Source organism: Giraffa tippelskirchi, chromosome 8 (assembly GCF_054371585.1).
Source record: "Giraffa tippelskirchi isolate mGirTip1 chromosome 8, T2T-mGirTip1v1.2.pri, whole genome shotgun sequence".
NCBI lineage: Eukaryota > Metazoa > Chordata > Mammalia > Artiodactyla > Giraffidae > Giraffa > Giraffa tippelskirchi.
In genome coordinates, this window is record NC_137282.1 from 72,598,813 (window position 1) to 72,622,070 (window position 23,258).

The 23,258-nt window shown below is 46.7% G+C and overlaps 1 protein-coding gene across 1 annotated transcript in view; it reads right to left on the reverse strand.

Moving 5' to 3' along the window:
* Positions 1-17,418: 17,418 nt before the first annotated feature.
* ERICH1 (glutamate rich 1) overlaps positions 17,419-23,258 on the reverse strand; it is a 144,292-nt gene continuing 138,452 nt past the window's right edge. The window contains exon 8 of the transcript XR_014063463.1: positions 17,419-18,253. The gene's annotated coding sequence lies outside the window, so the exon portion shown is untranslated. The remainder of the gene's footprint in view (positions 18,254-23,258) is intronic.

Sequence of the window (23,258 nt, forward strand, 5' to 3'; positions counted from 1 at the left end):
AATTGGACAAATCAAGACAGAAAAGAGTGGGAGATCCAATTAAGTGTGATGTTTGAGACAGGAATTAGAGTAAACACTCTTGAGAACTCAATTCAGCTCGACCATTCTCCTGAGAGGTTTTTCTGTTGGCTCAGATGGTAGAGAATCCGCCTGCAGTGAGGGAGACCTGGGTTGGGAAGATCCCCTGGAGGAGGGCACGGCAACCCGCGCCCGTATTCTGGGCTGGAGAATCCCATGGACAGAGGAGCCTAGCGGGCTACAGTCCCTTGGGTCACACAGAATCGGACACGACTAAGCGACTCAGCACAGCACAAACGCATCGCGGAGAACACGGAGCAACTGAAGTGGCCTCTGAGCAGCCCCACGGCCACGCCTGCACCGGGCGAACCGGCGACCCAAGGCGGCGAGGACGCCCCGCCGGGTGGAGACACACGGACGACGCCGGGCACGGAAAGCCCCTCCCGCAGAGGCGGCAGGACGAAGCGTCTCCGCGGCAGGAGGGCGGCAGGCCGTGCTGGGCGGCCCGCCCCGACCAGCTCTCCTCGCCCAGGGAGCGCGGCGCCGGCCGACCACGGCGCTCTGTGTTCCGTCTGCAGAGAGCGAGCGTGCCCGCGGCCCCGCCGGGACGAGGCCGTCAGCGCCGCCGCTGCCCGGGGCTTTCCCGGCCCTGGCGGCCGAGTCAGCCTCGCGGAAGCCGCCGGAGCTCCGGAGGGAAGGAGCGGTACAACAGTGACCGCCAGGGGCTCCCGACAACCGGCACGAACCCCCGCGGCACGGCTCCGGATCGCCGGCTGCCCGAAATCCGAGCTCGTCCCGGGTGCGCGGCCCGAAGCGCTCTGCTGGCGCGGCCCCGGCAGCGGACCGGGCTGGAAGATCCGGGTACGAGGCTGCCGCGACGGGGATGACTTCCTTGTGCTTTGTGAAGAACACTGCAGACCCGGCTTCCTTCTGTCCTCAGATTCTTCCCTCGTTTACAGGAGCCCCTAGCAATTCGCTAGTTTGCCCCAATCGCCCCTGTCCCTCTGACAACCGCAGGGCTCTTTTCTCCCAGACCTAGAGCTGCTTTCCCGAGGGAAGGACACTCCCAGCCCATTGTAGGTGTGAGCCACGGGCATAAATCGAGCCTTTGCATCTGGATCTATTACAGAAACTTTGTACATTCAACCCGGGAAGATGTGAGACTGAGAGAAGCAAGCTCTTTACCATCTCATGGCATTGCTTTCATAAAACACTGAAGCACACTCGACAAGGCCAGGGGTGTCAGGAAGGAGAAAGAAAGACACACACACCTGCACACGCATGCACACACAGACACACACACACAGACACACACACACGGGTCTAATAGGAACACGTAACAGGACTGGCATTGATGGGAGCAGAAAGCCCACTGTTGCACTTCTGGGATGCCCCAGCTCACTCAGACAGATCCTGGCTGTTTTCTTCATCTCATTGTGGGGGCGCGGTGGTGAGGGCTTGGGGCTCCCGAATCTATCGTTTGCTGACCCGTGCCCTACATTTTGTTCCGTCTCCTATGCCCCTTTTCCTCAATACACAGTCACAATTCAGAAAATAAGAATCTGTGGACATTACATTCAACTTTCAAGTTTGAATAAAGGTTAAGAACACAAAGGAAAACACTTATGCAAACAAGTTTGCTAAGGAACTTCTTCTTTTTGAGGCCATAAAAAATATTTATTAGTAGACTATAAAAACTTTAATATTTTTAAAATTAGGAAAAATAAGTCATTCTTCCTTGCTCTCTCTCAGGGAACCCATCACCCACCACAGCACCTATGACACACGACCCACCTGATGAAACACCTGCCTTCCTCCTGGTAAAGCTGGTGCTGCCTTCTCCACTGTGTCAGAGACGCAGCCACTCTCTGTGTGTGCTGAGGCTGGAGTCCCAGGTCTGGAGACACCTGTGCTGAGCCATTCTCCACTCCCTGTGGTCATCACATCCCTAAGCCCATTGCGCCCACTAACATGATGAAGGAGAATATGATTTCTCCACTGAGCCCAAGTGATGAACTTTAAAAACAAAAACAAACAAACAAACAAAAACCTCTTTCATCTGTGAAGTCACATTCTTAGTGAGATCTGGAACAACTGAGTGTAAATTTTGGGGAGAGATTATGTCTTCTTTGGTTCCTGATCTGCCTTATGCATAATAGGGCGATTAATAATAATGACATTACTATTTCCTGGGCACACTTAGAAACTCTGGGCAAAAAGGAGAAACCTGACCAACTGGCAAATGATGGATCAATTCATGAGGCAAAGTCAGTTTCTTCTCACTCGCTTCATTATCAGGAACTCAGCCACCACTTCATTTCCTCTGCATCCTCGTGCAGGGATAGTCTGAAAACCAAGCAGATACAGCTGAGCAAGGAGAAAGTAGACGTGAGAATCCAATCTTTTAAAGCATTACTAGATAGAGACTTCCCAAGTGTTCCAGTGGTTACGAATCCTCTTTGCAATGCAGGGGACATGGTTTGATACCTGGCCAGGAAACTAAGCTCCCACATGCCATGGAGCAACTAAGCTCTTGGGCCACAACTGCTGAAGCCCATGTGTTCTGGAGCCACCGTGACACAACTAGAGACCCTTGTAAAAGTAATGCACACAGGAGCTACTCCAGCCAGAGAGCCAGCTTTTATTCACACCAATAAACTCACGTGGGAGAGAAGCCCTATGTTTGGAATCACTGTGGAAGATTCAGTGACCACTGATCCTTTTGCTGTATCAGGCACATTCACACAGGAGAAAAGCCACATGAATGTTGTTTATGTGGAAAAGCATTTAGTCAAAGCTATCAGCTTGGTCATCAGGTGGGAGGTTGCAGTGAAGAAATCCTATAAACGCAGTGAATGTGGAAGAGCCTTTAGACCCAGCTGTCACATTTATATGGGCTTCCCAGGTGGCTCAGTGGTAAAGAATCTGTCTGCCAATGTGGAAGACACAGGAGATACTGGTCTAATCCATGATCAAGAAGATGCCCTGGAGAAGGAAATGACAACCCATACAATACTGTTGCCTGGAGAATCCCATGAGCAGAAGAGCCTGGCAGGCTACCGTCCACTGGCTCCCCAAGCGTTGCACACAACTGGGTGACTGAGCACACATGAACCTCACACTTATATGCACTAGAGAACCCACAGGGGGTCACCCGATGGCTGGAACCCATGTGGTGTGGCCTGTACCCAGAGCCCCTATGTTAACAAACACCAGAAAATTCAATCAAGTAGTAACCCTGTGTCTGTAATCAATGATATCGAGACTTCAGCTAGAAGTTATCCCTTTAAACCACCAGGAAACACATGTGGAGAGAAACTCTAACCTTGTAATCATGGTGGAAGCACCTTCAGCTGGGACTCCAGCCTCAGCATGCACAGAGAGTGGCTGCATCGCTGACACAGTGGAGAAGGCAGCACCGGCTTTACCAGGAGGAGAGCCCTTTTGGATACCTCAGATAATTACCACCATAGAATTATTCCAGGGATATCAATATATGAATCCCATTACTAATAGAGCCAGCCCTTGTAGGACAAGAAAATTCACACTAAATAAAATAGATTCAGTGTAATGAAAGAAGGAAATTCTTCAGTGATTCCTTACTCCTGGGGGAACAAGAAAGCCCTCACACAGAGATGTCAATTCTAAAGACAATGTGCAAAATCCTTCATGTCCTTCTTACATCAGAAAACTCATGCCAGGAAAATACTCTAAAAAGAATGTGTTAGTATGCAATTGAGAGAAGAATTAAGTCCTTCAGCAACTGTCTTACTATTGAATATACAGCATAAAGAGGTAGACAGTGAAGTGTTTTGAGAAATTCTGAAAGCAATGTTCAATATCAAGTAACAAACCTGCTTCAGTAGATTGGTATTGACAAATATGTATGCAGTATTGAGTGGGTATGTGTCATTCAAAATTAGGAAATATTGTGCTGAGTAAGAATGGCCCAGTTTTCTGTTAATATTCTTTCACCCTAGTCGAAATCATGACAATGACTAGGATCAATCAGGAAATAATGCTGAATGTTAACTGAAAATGTAGAACATAATATGATGTGTGTTAACTCTTATATTAGTACCCAAATATGTGTATACATGTCTGGAATGACTGGCAACAAGGATAAATAAATACATGTTTTGTGATTAAACTTTGATGTTTCCACTAATTCCATTATTTTGTTTTCATTTAATATTTCCCGTATGACTTTTAGAAAGAGTTATACATTAATTGTATTTAAGGAAAGATGAATAATTGTCAGTACCTGGACAGGAAAATCTCAAGGATTCAGAGTCAGACTCGTTTAATCCCTACCTCTTCATTTTGTAGCCAAGGATTTCTTTGTTTTTTTCACCAAGAATAGACAGGTATCTTTAGGACTGAGAAAATGGAAGAGCCTTGCAGACATGAAGAGAATTCTACTTTCAGAATGTGTTAGGACGACAAGAGGTGCATATACTAATTCATGTAAACACAAAGGAGATCCCTCAGAGAGCCAATGGAGAGTCTACACTTGAAAGATCTACCCTTTGATCTAGACAAATAGTACTAAAAAAAACTACTAGGAGAAAGATCAACATAGAGACAACGTCTAGTTTGTCAATTAAATGTACAAGAAGGCGAGCTAGGAAGCGCATGGGAGCTGCATGATTAGTTCTGTCCCTATTCCAGTTCGTTACTTCTTTGCTGATCAAAATATTCATTATAACCCTGAGGTTCACTGAAGTCTAATGCGTTGAGAAATGAAGTTCTAGGGTCTAAAAAGCCTATCATGTTGGCTGCAACACTGCTGTGTGTCTGCGCTCCTGTGTGCGTGTACCCACACCCACACCTACACACGCCCAAGCAAGCAAGGAAGGGAGGGGCCCTGTAACAACCACCCAATCCTAAAGGGAAAATATGACTCAGAAATTAATGGTGTAAAGGATTCGTGCAAGAAAAAGAAATCATCTAAATCACTTTATTCGTTCATTTATCAACGTTTTAATTAGTCATAAATATTTACTCAGAACTTCCAACATTTTAAAACTTGGATTGTTTGAGGATTATACTGTAAATAATACAATGCTTTTCTCTTCATAAAACTCTATATTCTAATGCAGGCAATACAAATAAACTGCAAAATAAAAATTGTGACATAAAAAAACGATGTGGTCATGCATTGTCGAGTTACAAAATGTCACTACTGGTCTACAATAAAAGGTTGACACTTCATGAAATAAAATGGACATTTAAAACATTCTCAGTTCTGGAAATTTGAAAGGCTAAATATTTTTAGAAAGACTGGTTCTTAAAATATTTTATAACATTCTGAATTTTGAAAAAAAAATGATTCTGCATGAACTAGGAGAGTAAAGCTGGATTTCCTTTCCTCAGATCCAGGTTTGCTGTTCACTATATTCCAAAATAAGTACTTTCAAAATTATTAGAATTCAAAACTATATGTTTGAAACTCATTAACAATTTTTCTACGCGTAGAAACTCTGCAGTACATACTTCTTCAAATTCTTTTCATTTTCCATTTTACCTGAAAGGCAATGGGCTACCCATTTAAAGGGTACCAGACAAGCCAGTTGCTGTTTTGTTCTTTATATTGAGCTCTTGATTTCTTTCTAATTGTTTGGGATAATCCCAAACCATCCAAAATAACAAATTATAATCATATAAACCAGAATTTCCCAATGTATTATGTATAATATAGTGTTGCATTGGGACTATATGCACTGTTAATAAATTCAAACAATTGTATTTATAAATACAAAATAAAAATCTAAAAATGTATTGTTAATATGGACTAATGCCATTTTAAGAATGAAATGGTTACCCAGATGCCAGAAAGCTGGAAGTTGCATAATATGCTTTTATATTTAATAACGGCAAATAAATAAGTGATTATTTTTGTTGTTCTACATTTTTAATATTCATGTGTAAATTGCATATTAATTCCTTCACCATTGTGATTGTTTTTCTAGTTTGTTTTACTCTAGTGCAAATCATTGACAATGATGCATTAACTCTTGATAGTTTTCTGTTAGAAAATGATTATTTAAAAAATTCTCCATGGTCAATTAACATTGGTGAGCATTGCCATAGCCGAGGGATGTAGCCAAACCAGAGTTCAAATGAAATAGTTTTGTGGCTTACAACGCCCCATTTTGAGGCTCAGAAATATCTAGCAGTTTGTGCAGTTGATGTTCATTCAGATAGGTGCTAGATTTTGCGAACACTATTTTGTGATTATTTCTTAGATTGAAAATAAAGAAGGCAGCAGATGGATCCCCTTCTCTGGTACAAGAATAATTGTGAATTAGTATTCTGGGCTTCCTTGGTGACTCGGGGGTAGAGAACACAATTGCCAATGCAGGAGAAGCAGGAGACACCCGTTCAATCCCTGGGTTGGGAAGATCTCCTGGAGGAGGAACTGATTACCCACTCTAGTATTCTTGCCTGGAAAATTCCATGGACAGAGGAGCCTGGTGGGCTGCAGTCTATAGGGTCACAGAGAGACACAACTTAGCAACTGAGTAGCAACTAAGTAGCAACTGAGTACACAGGCGCAGTGTTTATTCTAACTGATACTGAGAGTAATGTAACCAGTTTTAGATCTACTTACAGGATACTTGTTTCAAAGAACAAAATTCACAATGTAACTGTTTCTAAAGTATAGGCTCTCAGCATATGTGTTTAAAAAAATAAGAGTGGAGGTTGGCAAACTTCTATAAAGATCCAGAGAATAAATATTTTAGCTTTGCCATATGACATCTGTTGCATCTACTCAGTTCAGTCATTATATCCAAGAAGCGCCGCAGATAAAAGGTACATAAAAGAGCCTGTCTCAATAAAGCATTACTTATAGACAATGAAATTTGAATGAATATGATGAATATAATTTTCATGCTGCAAATACTCTTTTTAAAAATTATTTTCAACCTTTTAAAGATACAAAAACCATTTTTAGCTTTCAGGTCCTAGCAGCAGAAGCTGGAAGTGGAATTTGGCATGTGGGATATAAGATGCAATGGCCTAGTCTATCCAGTTATAGTGGAATCACCCACCCGTTCATTTCAGTTCAGTTTAGTCGCTCAGTCATGTCTCACTCTTTGCGACCCCCTGAACCGCAGCACGCTGGGCCTCCCCGTCCATTGCCAACTCCTGAAGTTTACCCAAACTCAGTCCATTGAGTCAGTGATGCCATCCAACCATCTCATCCTCTGCCATCCCCTTCTCCTCCCTCCTTCAATCTTTCCGAGCATCCGGGTCTTTTCAAATGAGTCAGCTCTTCACATAAGGTGGGCAAAGTATTAGAGTTTCAGCCTGAACATCAGTCCGTCCAAAGAACACCCAGGACTGATCTCCTTTAGGATGGACTGGTTGGCTCTCCTTGCAGTCCAAGGGACTCTCAAGAGTCTTCTCCAACACCACAGTTCAAAAGCATCGATTCTTCTGCGCTCAGCTTTCTTTATACTCCAACTCTCATATCCATACATGATTACTGGAAAAACCATAGCCTTGACTAGACTTCACTTTGTTAACAAAGTAATGTCTCTGCTTTTTAATATGCTGTCTAGGTTGCTCATAACTTTCCTTCCAAGGAGTAAGTGTCTTTTAATTTCATAGCTGCAATCACCATTGGCAGTTATGTTGGATCCCCCCAAAATAAACTCAGCCACTGTTTCCAGTGTTTTCCCATCAATTTGCCATTAAATGATGGGACCAGATGACATGATCTTGGTTTTCTAAATGTTGAGCTTTAAGCCAACCTTGTCACTCTCCTCTTTCACTTTCATCAAGAGGCTTTTTCGTTATTCTTAACTTTCGGCCATAAGGGTGGTGTCATCTGCATATGGAGAAGGCAATGGCACCCCATTCCAGTACTCTTGCCTGGAAAATCCCAAGGACGGAGGAGCCTGGTAGGCTGTAGTCCATGGGGTCGCTAAGAGTCAGACATGACTGAGCGACTTCACTTTCACTTTTCCTGCTCATGCACTGGAGAAGGAAATGGCAACCCACACCAGTATTCTTGCCTGGAGAATCCCAGGGATGGCGGAGCCTGGTGGGCTGTCGTCTATGGGGTCGCACAGAGTCGGACACAACTGAAGTGACTTAGCAGCAGCAGCAGCAGCATCTGCATATATGAGGTTATTGATATTTCTCCCTACAATCTTGATTTCAGCCCAGAGTTTCTCATGATGTACTCTGCATATAAGTTAAATAAGCAGAGTGACAACCTACCGCCTTGACATACTCCTTTTCCTATTTGGAATCAGTCTGTTGTTCCATGTCCAGTTCTAACTGTTGCTTCCTGACCTGCATACAGGTTTCTCAAGAGGCAGGTCAGGTGGTCTGGTATGCCCATGTCTTCCAGAATTTTCCACAGTTTATTCTGATCCGCACTGTCAAAGGTTCTGGCATAGTCAGTAAAGCAGAAATAGATGCTTTACTGGAATTCTCTTGCTTTTTCGATGATCCATCGGATGTTGGCAATTTGATCTCTGATTCCTCTGCCTTTTCTGAAACCAGCTTGAACATCTGGAAGTTCACGGTTCACGTATTGGTGAAGCCTGGCTTGGAGAATTTTGAGCATTACTTGAATAGCATGTGAGATGAGTGCAATTGTGCGGGAGTTTGAGCATTCTTTGGCATTGCCTTTCTTTGGGATTGGAATGAAAACTGACCTTTTCCTGTCCTGTGGCCACTGCTGAGTTTTCCAAATTTGCTGACATATTGAGTGAAACACCTTCACAGCATCATCTTTTAGGATTTGAAATAGCTCAACTGGAATTCCATCACCTCCGCTAGCTTTGTTCGTAGGGATGCTTCCTGAGGCTCACTTGACTTCACATTCCAGGATGTCTGGTTCTAGGTGAGTGTGAGTGATCATACCATCGTGATTCTCTGGGTCATGGATATCTTTTTCTGTACATTTCTTCTGCGTATTCTTGCCACCTCTTCTTAATATCTTCTGCTTCTGTTAGGTCCATACCATTTCATTCCAAAACAGAGTAATTGCCCTATGTGCTGAAACTATGAAACCTATAGACAAAAACCAAAAACCAAATAACCAAAAGCTGCCCAAGGTGCGAGGGGTTCAAGTCCTCCCCAGGGATGCTCCCTCCCATCCCCATCCCCCCACCCCCGCTCATGCATGGCCACCTTATTACTGACAAAAATCTCAATTTTCTCTGCCCACCAATGCAAATTAAAAAATATGGAGGCAGAATGTTACAGGAAATAGATGGCTTTATTCCTCAGCTGGCCAAGGGGAGCACACAGCAGGCTTGCACCCCAAGAGCAGTGCCCTGTCCCCCACCTGGGGGAACTGAGAGACTGTATACAGCCTGGGTCTCCTGGGTCCATCAGCCTGCCACCTTCTTTCCAGAATACAAACAGCTCTAAGGGGAGACTTGCTACAAGAGAGTGCAGGGAGAGCAAAAATGTGGTGCAGGATGTAAATTACATACAATTAGGGGACTTCTAGTAACAGACACTACAGGTTAGTAACACTTAAAGTACAACTAGGAGTGATTAACTCTTTGACGACCGGTCGTGTCCCTTCTCTAGTCTCTTCACTGTTTACTTTCCTCGTTCTCAGGAAAGGGAACACTTCATTTCTATTTTTGCTGCAACAACCTCATCTTCGTGTCCCCAGCCTCCAGCAGGGAGTGAAGCTGTCCTGTCTGGTAGCCCCTTTCCTGCTGCGCGCTGGGCGCCCATCGAGTTTTGAGCAGCAGTTACTTGCCAGCCACAGTTCCTCACCCAGCAAGTCATCAGTAGCTGCTGAGGCTCCCAGAGGGACAGAAGCCGCCTTTGCAGCCCCAGCCCCAGAGCTGGAGTCCAGCCCTGACAGTCTGACTCTCTGACGGCTGATGACCAGCCGAGTCCGGCAGCTGTTCTGTGCTCCTTGCACCAAAGGGGATCGGACTGAGACTGCCCTTCAGACTCACAGCCAACAGTGTGGGTGACGGTGGGGTTTCAAATCACCAAGCGTCTTATTTCGGCAGGGGAAAGAACGCCTTCTAAGAAACATTTATAAAGAACATTTCTTCCGCCCAGGGCGGGAGATCTGGGCCCTTTCACAGGAGATCTGGGCCCTTTCACACGGCTTTTTCAAGCTGCCTGGTGTCCCCCGGCCGTCGGGCTGCAGACAGGGTGCCCGGAGGAGCCGGGAGGCGGTGAGGAGAGAGCAGGGCGGCCTCAGGGCCCCGGAGACGGTCCCCATCCTCCATGGGCGGGGGAGGCGGCGGACACAGGGCCCCACCGGCGGCACAGCGGCTCCTCCGCCGGGCTAAGGGCTTCCGACCGACCCGGCTCAACCCCGCGGGCAGACACTGCACAAGCTCCCCGCACGCGGCCACCGACTGGGCCGCGCACCCCCCGCCAGCTCGCCTCCCCGGGCCCGACCTGGGGCCTCGGCTGCCGCCACGGGAACTTGCAGGTGGAGGACCGGGAGAAGGGGCGCGCGTGGCCTGTCCCCGAGCTTGGTCGCGGGAACCAGGGCTCAGACGTGCCGGCGCCCGGGCCCTCCCCAGCAGAGGACCCGAGCGGGGAGCTCCGGGGCTGGGGATCACCGAGGGCAGGGGCGGGAGGAGCCTCCCGGGGTTCCAGGCTCAGCGGCGGTGCTGTTTCTCACGTGCTTCTCGATCTCAGTGATCCGAGCCGCCCTCTGCAGTCCTGCCACGCTGCTGTTAATACGCTGTGCTTTTGTGTTGAGTGGACGCTATAGATCAGGACATCACGGGGTCACTAGGAGTTAAAGAGGGTGGGGCGCTTGCACAAATAGGTGGTAAGAAGACTCGGCATCACAGGGACCCCCGCACCCACAGACACAGCCACAGCCACATCCTGCCCACCCAGCTCCCGCTCTAATGTCTGGGGCTCCTCCTGCCTGAACTCTACAGAGGCCTAGCTGTCCCTTGGATTCTGTGCCTGTGTTCACCCGGGACCTCTCCTGGCTCAGCCCTGTCTGTGCAGACCCCACTCAGCCTCCTCAACCTCATGATTTAGCAAACGGCCCTGACAGATGTCACCCAAATATAGTCTGATTGTTGTTTCTTGCTGGTGAAAAATTAGGAGGGCATTCTTCTAGGGTTGTTTATTGTGACCCACATTATGACCCAATTGTTTTATTATCTGTATATCATATTTTAGTAGGTGATTATGCTCTGAGCTGTTGTGAAGGTACTTTGCAATTGTTTAAAGTAATTTTCTTTCAAGTTGTGAGAAAGATAGTGTCATCAACAGTTCCTCTCCCCCTAAAAGACGTCCGGGTCCCAATCCCCACAACCTGTGACTACATTAACTCACATGGCAAAAGGGACTTGTGTGGGTGTGGTTAAAGAAAGGCTCTACACCCGGGAGGCCCTTCTGGGTTACTGGTGTGGGTGCAATGTAGTCCCAAGGGTCCTCAGAAGTCAAAGAGGGAGTTAGAAGGTCACAGTTGGTGCAGGAGATGTGAGGACATGAGCCACAGGAGGACTGAAGTGGCTGCGGGGCCACGAGTGAGCAGTGCGGTGAGCCCCAGATCCTCCAGAAGGAGCCCAGCCCCGCTGACACCTGCATGTCCGCACAGCGAGATCCATCTTGGACCTCTTCATATGGATGAGAAAATGAACTTGTTCTCATTTGTTATGCCAATAATAAGAAATGAATCCAGGAAGGGAAATGTATCTTTTTTTAAAGATACATGGCCCCCCTACTGGTAGGAAGAATTTCTTTGTATCAGGGAGTTAGAATGAGGAAAGGTAATTTGATAATATGTATCCTCTGAAAAGCAATTCAGAAGCCACTCTCATGAGAAAGAGGGAAGGGGAGATGTGGGTAGAAATGAAAGGCCCTCCCCAGGGGTAGGAAGGGACTGCGAGCAGAGGAGCCTCAGGGAAACACCTGGGAGTGCTGTGCTCAGAATCTCACTTAGATCTGGAGATGCTCTGGAGACAGCTGAACTGAGAGGGAGATGCCCAAGGGGGCTCCTGGGGCCTTGCACCTGCATCATCACCACCAGCTGAGCGCCGTCCTGCAAAGATGAGCATCCAGAACCAGGGGGGATCGCCACTGCAAGAAGAAAACATTAACCAGGGGGAAAATGACCTGATATTGCAACGTGTTCCATGTAGACTTAGTTTTGCATCTTTCTCTTTCTTCTGATACCTAGTTGAAAGTGACAACAATATGTTATCAATGCTTAGGTAAGAAGCCAGTCATTCTCAGTCCACAAACCCGAAGTAAATTGTGCTTGTGTGGTTCGGGGCGAACGCATTTAGAAACAAGCTGGCTCTGAGTACACAGGCATCCACATCCTATCACTACACCTGCCTATACTTGTGTGATTTTAGACAGGATACCTAATGTCTTCAATCACCTGTTTCTTTACTTCTAGAGTAGAGATGGCAATCCTATGACATCATAGAGCTGTGTGGAAAATTACATGAGATAATACATGTATTGGCACTTATATGAGGGCAGTGCAGTTCAGTTCAGTCACTCAGTCATGTCCAACTCTCTGTTACCCCATGGACTGCAGCATCCCAGGCCTCCCTGTCCATTACCAACACCCGGGGTTTACTCAAACTCATGTCCATTGAGTCAGTGATACCATCCAACCATCTCATCTTCTGTCGTCCCCATCTTCTCCTGCCTTCAGTCTTTCCCAGCATCAGGGTCTTTTCCAGTGAATCATTTCTTCACCTCTGTGAGGGTAGCTAGCATAGTGACTGTGCCTTCGTATAGTGAGGGTAGCTAGCAATGCCCAATAACCCCAGGGAATGATCAGTGATACTCAGCACAGGGTGATCATGCTTAGCAGCCTTTGGACTCTGGTTCTGCTTTGGATTCTTTCCATCTCTCTGGCCTGTTTCTACTTCCACATCACCCATGATTCAAAAAGACCTTATTCCCCTCAACTTCAAAAATCTACTTTTCACTGTACAAGGTTGGAGGAGTTGGTGAGAAGTGGCCTTTCTCTGTGCCCACTCTGAGCCCTTTGAGTTCAGGAAACAAGGTTCTGAGGCAGCTGACAAAACTCAGACTTTGGTGCTTTTAGAAACCCAGCCGAGATTACAGAGCAAGTGAGAGCAACCAAGATTCAACTGCAGACGAATCCTGTTCCTGGGCCCTCAGACCCATGGGAGGTCCACGTCCCCTTCTCCTCAGAGGGCCTCAGCAATTGCTTTCATGTTTCTTTTGAAGTGACTTTATAGATTTGTTGGGCTTCCCTGGAGGCTCAGCTGTAATAAATCTGCCTGCAGTGCAGGAGATATGGGTTCAATCCCTGGGTCAGGAAGATCCCCTGGAGAAGGAAATGGCAACCCACTCCAGTGTTCTTGCCTGGGAAATCCATGGACAGAGGAGCCTGGTGGGCTACAGTCCATGGGTTCACAAAGAGTCAGACACAACTTAGGGACTAAACCACCACCACATTATTATCAAAGCAATCTATAGTTTATTGCAGCAAACTTTGAAAAATATTGGTAACTATGAAAGATGACATTTAAATTTACCTGTATACAATTCAGAAAATCTACATATCAGAGATGATCTCGCTTCATATTTTGGTTTATTTCCTTTCCAATGTAAGCATTTCCATAGTGTGAAATTTGCTATACTTTGCTTAATGAAATCCTTATGTTGAGAGTAAAGATTATAAAGTAAAATAGTCAAAATATTTACCTAATTACTTGGTATAAATTCCCAGAAGTGAGACTTAAAATTTCCATGCCAAACATAAATCATTTTTACATCTTTTTGATCTGTATGTACTGTCAAAGGACCAAACAAGAAGGAATGTTGAATACTTAGATCTGCTAAGGATGATAGCTACAATCTTTGTTAAATGTGTGTGCTATTATTTTATGAGTGTCTTTTCTCTTAATAGAAGACAAAATAATATCTCAGCCTTAATTTGTTAATGGAAGTTAGTTTTTTATTCTATTTTCTAACAAGCGTTTGTATTTCTTTATATGAACATTTCAGCTTATGTCTCTTGCCAAACTTTTTATTAGATTACTTGTTTTATTACACACTTGTAGGAGCTATGTATTGGTAATGTCCGACTTCTGTCAAACGTGTTCTAGTTTTCTGAGTTTGTAATTTTCCTTTTATTTTTTGACATGTAAGTGTTTAGCAATGTTGTAGTAAAACCCATGAAGACTTTTCTATGTCATTTGGCATTCAATGTAATGCTTATATATTAGTTTGCTGGGGCTGCCATGACAAAATAGCATATCCCCAGAAGCTTGAACAACAGACATTTGTTTTCTTACAGCTCCAGAGGCTGGACATCCAAGATCATAGTGTGGTTGGGGTTGACTCTCCTGAGGACTTGCTCCTTGACTTGCAGACAACCGCTTTCTCTGCATCCTCACTTCCCCCTTCCTCTGTGCGCACCTATCCCTGGGGTTTCTTCCTGTGATCAATTTCCTTGTTGTACAGGGACAAGAGTCACATTGGATTAGGGCACAACTTAAAGGCCTCAGTTTATTTACCTCTTTAAAAACTCTGTTTGCAGATGCAGCCACATTCTGAGTATCTGCAGGTTAGAACTTCAACACATCTACCGGGGGAACACAACCCAGTCCATAAGAGTTTATCAAGGTCTTCCCCATCTCAAGATTGCATATATATTTATACTTTATTCTTAAGGTTTGTGGTATCAAATTTTAGATTAAATGCCACTTGGAATTTATTTTGATGTGTGGCACAAATCCTACTGAGAAATAGATTATACAAAGAAAGGCTTGTAGGTAATTTAAGTACATGATTTGTAGAATAATAGTAAAGCAAATTCTCAGGTTCTCAACACCCACTTTCATTTTAAAAAATTCTAATTTTTCTGTGTATCTCAATTCTATGACATTCCCTGACATTTATTTGAGATTTGCACATGCATATGAGTTCCTAAAGATTACAGAGGCTCTTCCTGTTTTCACCCTTTATGGAAGTAGAATCCAAATGATTATCCTTTTGTGACATAATATTTATTCTGTGTGTGGTATAAGTTTCTGAGGTTCATCCATTCGTATGCACGTCATTGAATTACTTTTACTGATATATAGTTGTCCATACCAGCTGTGCTGTCATGGCAGTTGACATTCCAATTAATGAGGAATGATAACTTCTTCTGTTCCACATCAGACCCAGCCTTTTCATAGTCACTCATAAATATTTGCTCAACTGTGAGGTATGAGATGGGGTTTTGTTGCAATTTTAATTAGCATTTAGTTTATCACAAATGAAATTGATCACATTGTAAATGTTCTTTGGACTTCCATGTTTTACCTTTGATGTGATGCCTGTTGATCTTTTTGACATCAACTTTTAAAAAATATTTATTGGTGAAAGATTTTTACACTTGTTGAACGTGTCACCTCCCACTCCCTAGCTGTTATTTTCCTCATTTTATGATGTCTTTTGATGAGCAGCTATTGTTACTTGTAACATGGTCATATTTATCCATCTTTTGCTCACCAGCCTGTTTGGCTTTTTAAAAAAGTTCTTCATCCCCCAGTCATCATAATAGCATTCTGTTATGTATGTTCCAAAAGGTTTCATGCTTTTTGTCTTTCACACTTAATGTTCAATTGATTAATACCTTCAGTTTAAATTTCAATTTACCTGCAGTTTATATTCATGCCTTGTCTCTGAAGAGAAACAGCTTCTTTTCCAGCAAAACCTGTGCGGAGAAGACACCACCCTACCCTCTCCCCACATCTCTGTTCACCCACAGCCCCATCCCTAGAGGTTGTCAGAGACACAAGAAATAAGGGAGAGCGAGAGAGCGGGACCAGTGGACAGAGAAGGATGGAGCTGCTGCTTTCCACGTGTGGTGTGGAAACTCTCCCCAAGGAGGGAGCATTTAAGTAAAGGCCTGAAGCCAGTGAAGGAATGAGCTACATATCCCTGGAAGAAAAGCGAGTTTCAGGGGAATCACAGAGAAAAGGGAAATACTCTGTGCCTGGAGGTGCCTGGAGATTTCAAAGAACAGCCCGGGGTGCCATGCTGTCTGAGCACCTGGGAGGAGAGAGGGGAGATGAGACTCATTTTCACAAACTTTCTTGTTCCTCACATGAGCGGCCCCCACCTCCAGGTAAAAAAAGTCTCACTTTTAAAGAAGCACCTGAACCTCCTGGGTGGAATGAGTGGACTCTCCGCTGCCATGTGGTGCTGATTACTTTCCGTATTACCAGCAGAGGATGAGCTTCTCAAAGAGAGATTTTGTTCTTTATCACTAGTGATAAGAATGTCCAATAAATATTGGATGAAATTGCAGATGAATCCAAGAAGGAATGATGCTAACATTTTCTTCCATCTTCACCTTGGCCCATTAGAAACTGGGTCTAGCAGGAACCCTGGGCTTCTGTTAAAAAGCTGCTAGTGATGGTCAGGTCAGTCTTGAACCTTGTAGGTAGGTCCTAGGAATGAGACTCAGGCCAAAGCTTCCTGCCGTCTCCCCTCATTGAGAGTTGGTGATGGGTCAGCCCGTCTCTCTGTGTCTGTTCTGCCCAGTGGATGTCAATGTCTGCAGGCTCCGAGGGCTGACCTTCCAGCTGGCTTGGCTCTCCTTGGCCATCCCAGATTCACAAGTGCCCATCTGGTACAGGGTACCAAGAAGCTGGAGTCATTACCTGCTGTGAGTCACAGCCCTGGGACCCCAGCTGATTTGAATTTGATTCTGGTGACAAGGGCATCTGCCTGCCCCTGAACAGTGGGGCTGGCCATGCCCTGGTCAGCTCCCTGCACAGACAGCCTCCTGTCATTTCACCTTGACTCTGCCTGTCCCTTCACCTTATTGGGACACCATGCATGTCACAGCCACTGCTGTTCCTCACCCTAAATGAGGAAGTAAATAAGTTCTTATAACCCCGAGAGTCCCCGGGTGGTGAGTTATGTGGCCAGCCCTGGCCTTAGCACCCAGGATGGTCAGCGACTGAGCCAGCACTGCATGAAGTGCAGTCTGCATGAGAGAGAGGAGAAGAGGGTGGACTTGGGGTGGATCCTGAAGGTATTTACTGAGTCAGAGATGCTGAGATCAGGCCTGGTTTTCCTGACGGGGGGTCTGAACCATCACTGAAAGATGGCACCCTTCAGCAGCAGCATGGGGGCTCAGGAAGCCCAGCCAGCCTACAGGTCCTCTGCTGCCCCTGAGCGAGCCCTGCAGACAGCTGCTCTGAGGTCCATGGGCTGCTCGCCTCTTGGTGTTTGCTGATGGTTTTGATTCATTGCTACCTTCACATCTCCTTGGACTATTCAGCGGAGGTGATGCATACCTGTTCCCTGAGACTCTGAGCACTAACTGGAAATGCCTCCTTTTCTGTGATTTAGAGTTTTGTAAGCATTCTAAATATCTAACAGAATCGGGTACAAAATGTCAGAAGAAGAATGAAAATACAGAGAAATGAGATGTCATTCTTTTTTTTTTTTTTCTCCTTTGGCTGGACTCAGTCTTTTAAAATTCAACTAATTGATTAATTTCTTTTGGCTGCACTGGGCCATCACTGCTGCCCACCAGGTTTCCGTAGTGTGACCCGCAGAGGCTCCTCTTCACTGCGATGCTTGGGCTTCTCACTGTGGGGGCTTCCCTTGCTGTGGAGCACCTGCTTCAGGGTGTGTAGACTTCAGTAGTTGGGGCGCACAGGCTCTGTTGCTCTGTGGCAAGTGGGATCTTCCCAGACCAGAGATCAAACCTGTGTCCCCTGCGTTGGCAGGTGGATTCTTAACCACTGCACCTCCAGGGAAGTCCCTGGACTCAATCTTTTGGAAAGAACTGAATTTGATTTCAGAAGGGAAGTATAGCAGTGGCAATCGAGGCCAACAGTGGTTGGGGAATCTTTCAAGAACTCCTCTAAAGGAAGTCCTAAGATGGCTGGAAAGAGCTTCCATGGTAAAACAAACAAAGAAAGAAAGAAACCAGACCCAGAATTAGAGCTGCTGGGGGACAGAATGGGGCGGTGCTGGCCCTCCGGACACCCTCTTCTCTTTCACATCAGCTGCTGCTCACAGACATCATTTAGGACAATAACGCTGAGGGGAGGGAGGCTTGGCAGGAGATTACTTGGGGAGGGAACCCAAGGTTTCTCACCACATTAGGGGCAGCTTCTCATTCTCCCGGGGCCACTAGATCATCTGAGGTGTTTATTTCAAGGGCTGGACTTACCCTTGAGGCCTGAGTCTCTTACGGAGAGAAGCAAGCAGGTGCGACTTGTACTCAGATCAAGCACAACCTTCTGGGAAAACGGGAAACCTGGAGATGAGCGGGTGAAATGAAAAAACAAAAAAGATTATATTTCTTATCTTTTTAGAAGCTGGAGAGCATCGACTAAATGTCAGAATATGTTTTGAGTGGGCACACAAATTTATTCAGTGAAGAATGTAATTAGTTTAATTTTTCTTCCTTAAAGACAAATACTTTCCTATGCAAAAATTGGTACTTCCCTCGTAGCTCAGTTGGTAAAGAATCTGACTTCAATCCAGGAGACCTGGGTTCAATTCCTGGGTGAGGAAGACCCCCCAGAGCAGGAAATGGCAACTGACTCCAGTCTTCTTGCCTGGAGAATCCCATGGACAGAGGGGCCTGGCGGGCTACATTCCATGGTCTCACAAGAGCCAGATATGACTTAGTGACTAAATGACCATCAACAATACAAAAATTATGAAATGAATGTTTCTGCCAATAATATTTAGCAGGACAGAAATCCATGTAGTATTTCATAAATGTCTCTGAAGGTGTCCACTAGATTTCACCCCAAATTAAACTTCCTCTGTATTTGATGAGTGTGTCGGCCCTGTGGGACTGTGATACCCACCAGGGGACGATATACGTCATCTTGCTTCTTTCCTGTGCAAGGGGTTTATGAGCTTATTGGTGTGACCAGAGTGCCTGACCTTCCACCAAGACACAACCCCTTAGATTGCTTCACCCACCATTAAAAAGGTTCAGAGTGGCTTGACCACATATCTGAGGCCATGGATGACAGAACTAAGGTGAATGCTCCAAAGTTCCCTGACTCCCACACGGCCCAGGGCAGGGGGGGGATTCAAGATGACTGCAGGCAGTTACATCCAGAAGATCAGGGGGATTCATGCCTGGAGTATCTGGCAGTGATTTACAGGCTTGGATCTCATGATTGCTTTCTATCTCCTCAGCTTTATCTGGTCAGTGTTTCAACCATCCTGCATGAGAATGCAGAGGAGGATGGTGGTGGCTGAGTTCTTGACATTGAAACAATGAGAGAGACTTGCTCTCATTCCTGGTTTGATCTGTGTCTTGCCAAATTGTCTGGTTTCTCCTTTTGCCCTGCATCTTCTAACACCACCCAGGAAATATTAACGCGAGTAACATCCACCACTCTGTTGGGCATGTGGCAGCTCAGGGACTGATATGGAAACAGCCTCTTTCTGTCATTCTCACCCACTTGTTACAGCATCTGTAAAGGTTGTGACTTTAGAGACCAGATGCAAGAGGTTTCTATTAAAAGAAAAAAGAATGCTACCTTGAGGCTCACTGGAGAAAACCCCCCTGATTTACCATGGCTACAATTGCCTCAGGTGTGTAGTGAACATAGATGATAGTGATGAGTGTGAGAGAAGTTTCCAAGCCAGGAGAACAGGCGTGTCATCAGGTGAGCCCTGTGTGACAGAAGCTGGGGCAGAGGTGGGTGATGGGCAAGAAAGAGTAGTGACAAATCATTTCATTTTCATCATTTTTAAAAATATTAAGCTTTTATAGACTATATTTGAACATTTGCATAGCTACAAAACAGATAAATAAAATTTCCTCACTAATTTCTTCACAGTAACTCAGTTTCACTCTGTGTTCTTAAACTTTGTTCAGATTTGAAACTTGAATGCAATGTGTGCAGATTCTTATTTCTCAGTGGTGACTGTGTATTGAGGAGAAGGGGCAGAGTGGACTGAATAAAGCGCAGGGCGCTGGACAGCAAACTGCAGACTAGGGAGCTCCAAGCCCGCACACCCCCACGGTGAAATCAGTAAAACCACCAGGGTCTGTCAGCGCACAGGACCCGAGAAGTAGCAACAGTGATCTCTTTTCTGCTCCCACCATTGCCAGCTCTAGCAGGAGTACAGATTAGCTCCTGAAGTATGTGTGTGCCTCTGTGTTTGCACGTGTGTGTGTGTGTGCATGTGCGTGTGTATGTACTTTGTATTTCTTCCTGCCACATAAGTGAGCCTGGATGCTTCAAGTAAGCAATGGCCATGCCAGCAACACGGTGGCCTCTGTTGCTCTTGTGTCTTTGGGAGTTGTGTTCACACAGAGTTTGAATAATGGGTCCAGGTGCAAACTTCCAGTTGTCCCCGTGGTTCATACCTGTTTTGTGAGGGGAATGGTCTTCCCTTGGGATATCAGCTCAAAGCTTACGGAGAGAAGGACTACACAGGTGTATGTTAGAGCCAGCAGCTCTGGGCATGGATGATTGGGCAAACCAAGTGAATGGCTGGAGGCACCTGATGTGAAGGAAGAGACTGTAGACACGGGGATCCCAGGCCTGCAGAGTCGGAGTTCTGATTGCCTGCAGTGGCTGTGGGTGTTAGTGGAGTTGAGAGGTTGAGGGGCTGAGATCCCAGCTACCTGTCCCAAGACTGTAGTAGGAGGGAGCAGAAAAGCACATAGTGTTGCCCATCTTTGTTTCTGGCACACTTATGTTTCTGTCCAGACACCAGGCTATAGGGAAGACTTGATTCTTGCTTTTTAAAATGGCTTTAGCTATTCTCTTTACTTTTCCACTTCATTCTTTAAAGATATGCGCCACTGGGAGCGCTAAAGCTTTGTTTTCATTTAACAGTTTGCCATCGATATCTTTCCAAGTCAATACCTATAGATTTAACTCATTTAAAAAACAGCAATAAACCAAAAAACAAATTGATAGTCTTGTGTTATGGGAATGCACTGAAAATTTACTTAACTGCTCCCTTGCTATGTTTTCTAAATATTCTGTTATTAAGTAATGATGATATCAACATTCTTAATATAATGCAGTTGCACAAATGTTCCCACACACGCATTTCTTGTCATCTGACTTTGCTTGGTAAAGACTAATTATGAATTTGCTTAATTACAATTAAGCAAATTGTGAAGACCAATTACGTGGTCAGGTTTTCAGTGGCTTCCTCATGGCTTCTGAGCCTTGGTTTTTTATACTTTAGTAACATCTCAACTCTGAAATTACCGAATAAAATGTCTTCCGTGCTTTCTTTCGGTTTTACTTTCATTGTTTCAGCTTACAGTTCCCACAGCCCAGCCCTCTGCAGAATCTCCCTTATCCAGGTTGACCTGCGGCCCTGCAATCTCTCGGGGAGGGCCTTTCCGCCGCAGCCTCCCGCTCTCCGCCCGCCCTCGTCTGCTGCTGGGGCCGCTCCCCGTCGCCGCGTCGCTGGGACGAGCTCGGGCGTTCGGGCGGCCGGCGCTGCTGCGGCCTGACGGCGGCGGCGACTCGTCCCGTGGACGTTCGACCCGGTTGTCGGGCGCCCCCGGCGGCCGCTTTCAGAGCGTTCCTTCCTTTCGGCGATCTTCACAAGGGCTGCGATTCAGCCGGCAGAGGCGAGGCAGAGCTCTAGACGGCGTCAGCAGTGGCGGCGATAACCCCGGTGGCGTGGGGACCTGCGCATCCCTTGATCTTGCTGAAGATTGTATCTGCAGGTCCTCGAGGGGCAGCCGGCTTCTAGGGTTCTGAGGTTTGGGTAATCGCTCGTTCGGGTCGACCAGCATCTCCCCGAGCCTCTTCCCTCCGTGGTCCCCTGCTCAAAGTTCTTCGGCTGTTGTCTGCTCGCGCCGTTAAACACCGTAGTCTCGTAGGCGTCGCGCCGGTGCCCGTCTCCCTTGCATGGACGCGTCCTGCCCCCGCTGGACTTGGACATTCAAGTTTGTGCGGCGAGGTCGGGCCGTGTCCCCAGAAGCTGTAGGTCAGTCCGCGGGGGCCGCCTGGGCTAACGCTCGCGGGCAGGGAAAGTGACCGTGCCTGACGGTGTGTCCTTGTTCACATTTCCAGTTTTTCCGTCTCGCCTGGGAGTGGCCGTGTCTCCTTCCGCGGACGGCGATGGGTTCCCGCCGTCCTTCCCTGGATCCCGTTCGCCTCCCACCGAGTGGGGCCGGGCCGGACGCACGGAACAAGGCGGCGCTGTCCTGCGCGCCCGGCCTCCCAGCGGCACCGCGGTCCCGGGCTCCGGTCTCCTGTCCGCGCGTCCTCGCCGCCTTGGGGCCAAGGCCTGAACGAGGGACGGGCGTCAGGGAGCTGCTCTCCGCCGGCCTCTGTCGTGTCACCAAGCACTGCGATCGTCCGAGGCCGGGATGCGTTTTCGCGGGGAGCTCATGTGGTCCCTTCTGTTACCCTTGTGGACTCGGCGTTGTGTTGACCCCACACACGTGTCCCCTCGCCGCGAGTGACAACACGGAACGTGGCGGGCGAACAGGGAGGTCGCCCAAGGAGCGACTCCACTCCTGCACGGGCTCAGTGGTCAGAGGCATCAAATATTTGAGAAGCAGAAAGCGGCCAGGGCTTTCGGGGAGGGTCCCGGGGAGACGCCATCTTCAGTCCTGGAAGAGCCTCTGAACACGCGTGGACGGGAGAACGCTTGAGAGAGAAATGCAACCTGCGGTGGACTCGGAGGGAACGAGTGCGGAGTGGTGGTGCTGGGCCTTCTCCCCCCTGCGATCAGGATCTGTCCCGGTGGCATTCACACCGTAGGGTTGTAACCAGGCTATCACGGCCGAAAGGTCGACCAGATGGCAAGACAGCTTGCAGCTTTGTAATTTCCTTTAGTGTAAATTTTAGATGAAAAATAGTGAAATCCACAATAATGAAAATTACTATTTTCGTTGTTACTCGATGTTACTGTAATTATTACCGTTGTCTGTAATTAATACTAAAGTGTACCCACAGAAGAGCTAGCTGATAAGTTGAAGATGACCGAAGAGGAGTTTCAGTATGTCTAAATATTTGTTTAAAAGCAGAGGAAAGTCTCTCTACAACCCACAAGGCCCTGCCCCCTGCCCCCTTCCCCGCAGCAACCATTCGGGAAATCCAGACCCCCAAACTCTGCAGCAGTAGGCCCCAAGGCAAGGTCCTGGTCGGTGACTGTTTCCTCATGGATCCTTTCCAATTAGAAACAAATGGGCGGGAATATGTTCCTCTAAGCAACCCCATGGGCGCCCCTCTTCCCGTCAGCCTGCCTCCAGCTTCCCTACATCACAAGCTCTGAGCAGGACATGCCTTCCTGTTTTGCTGCCACTC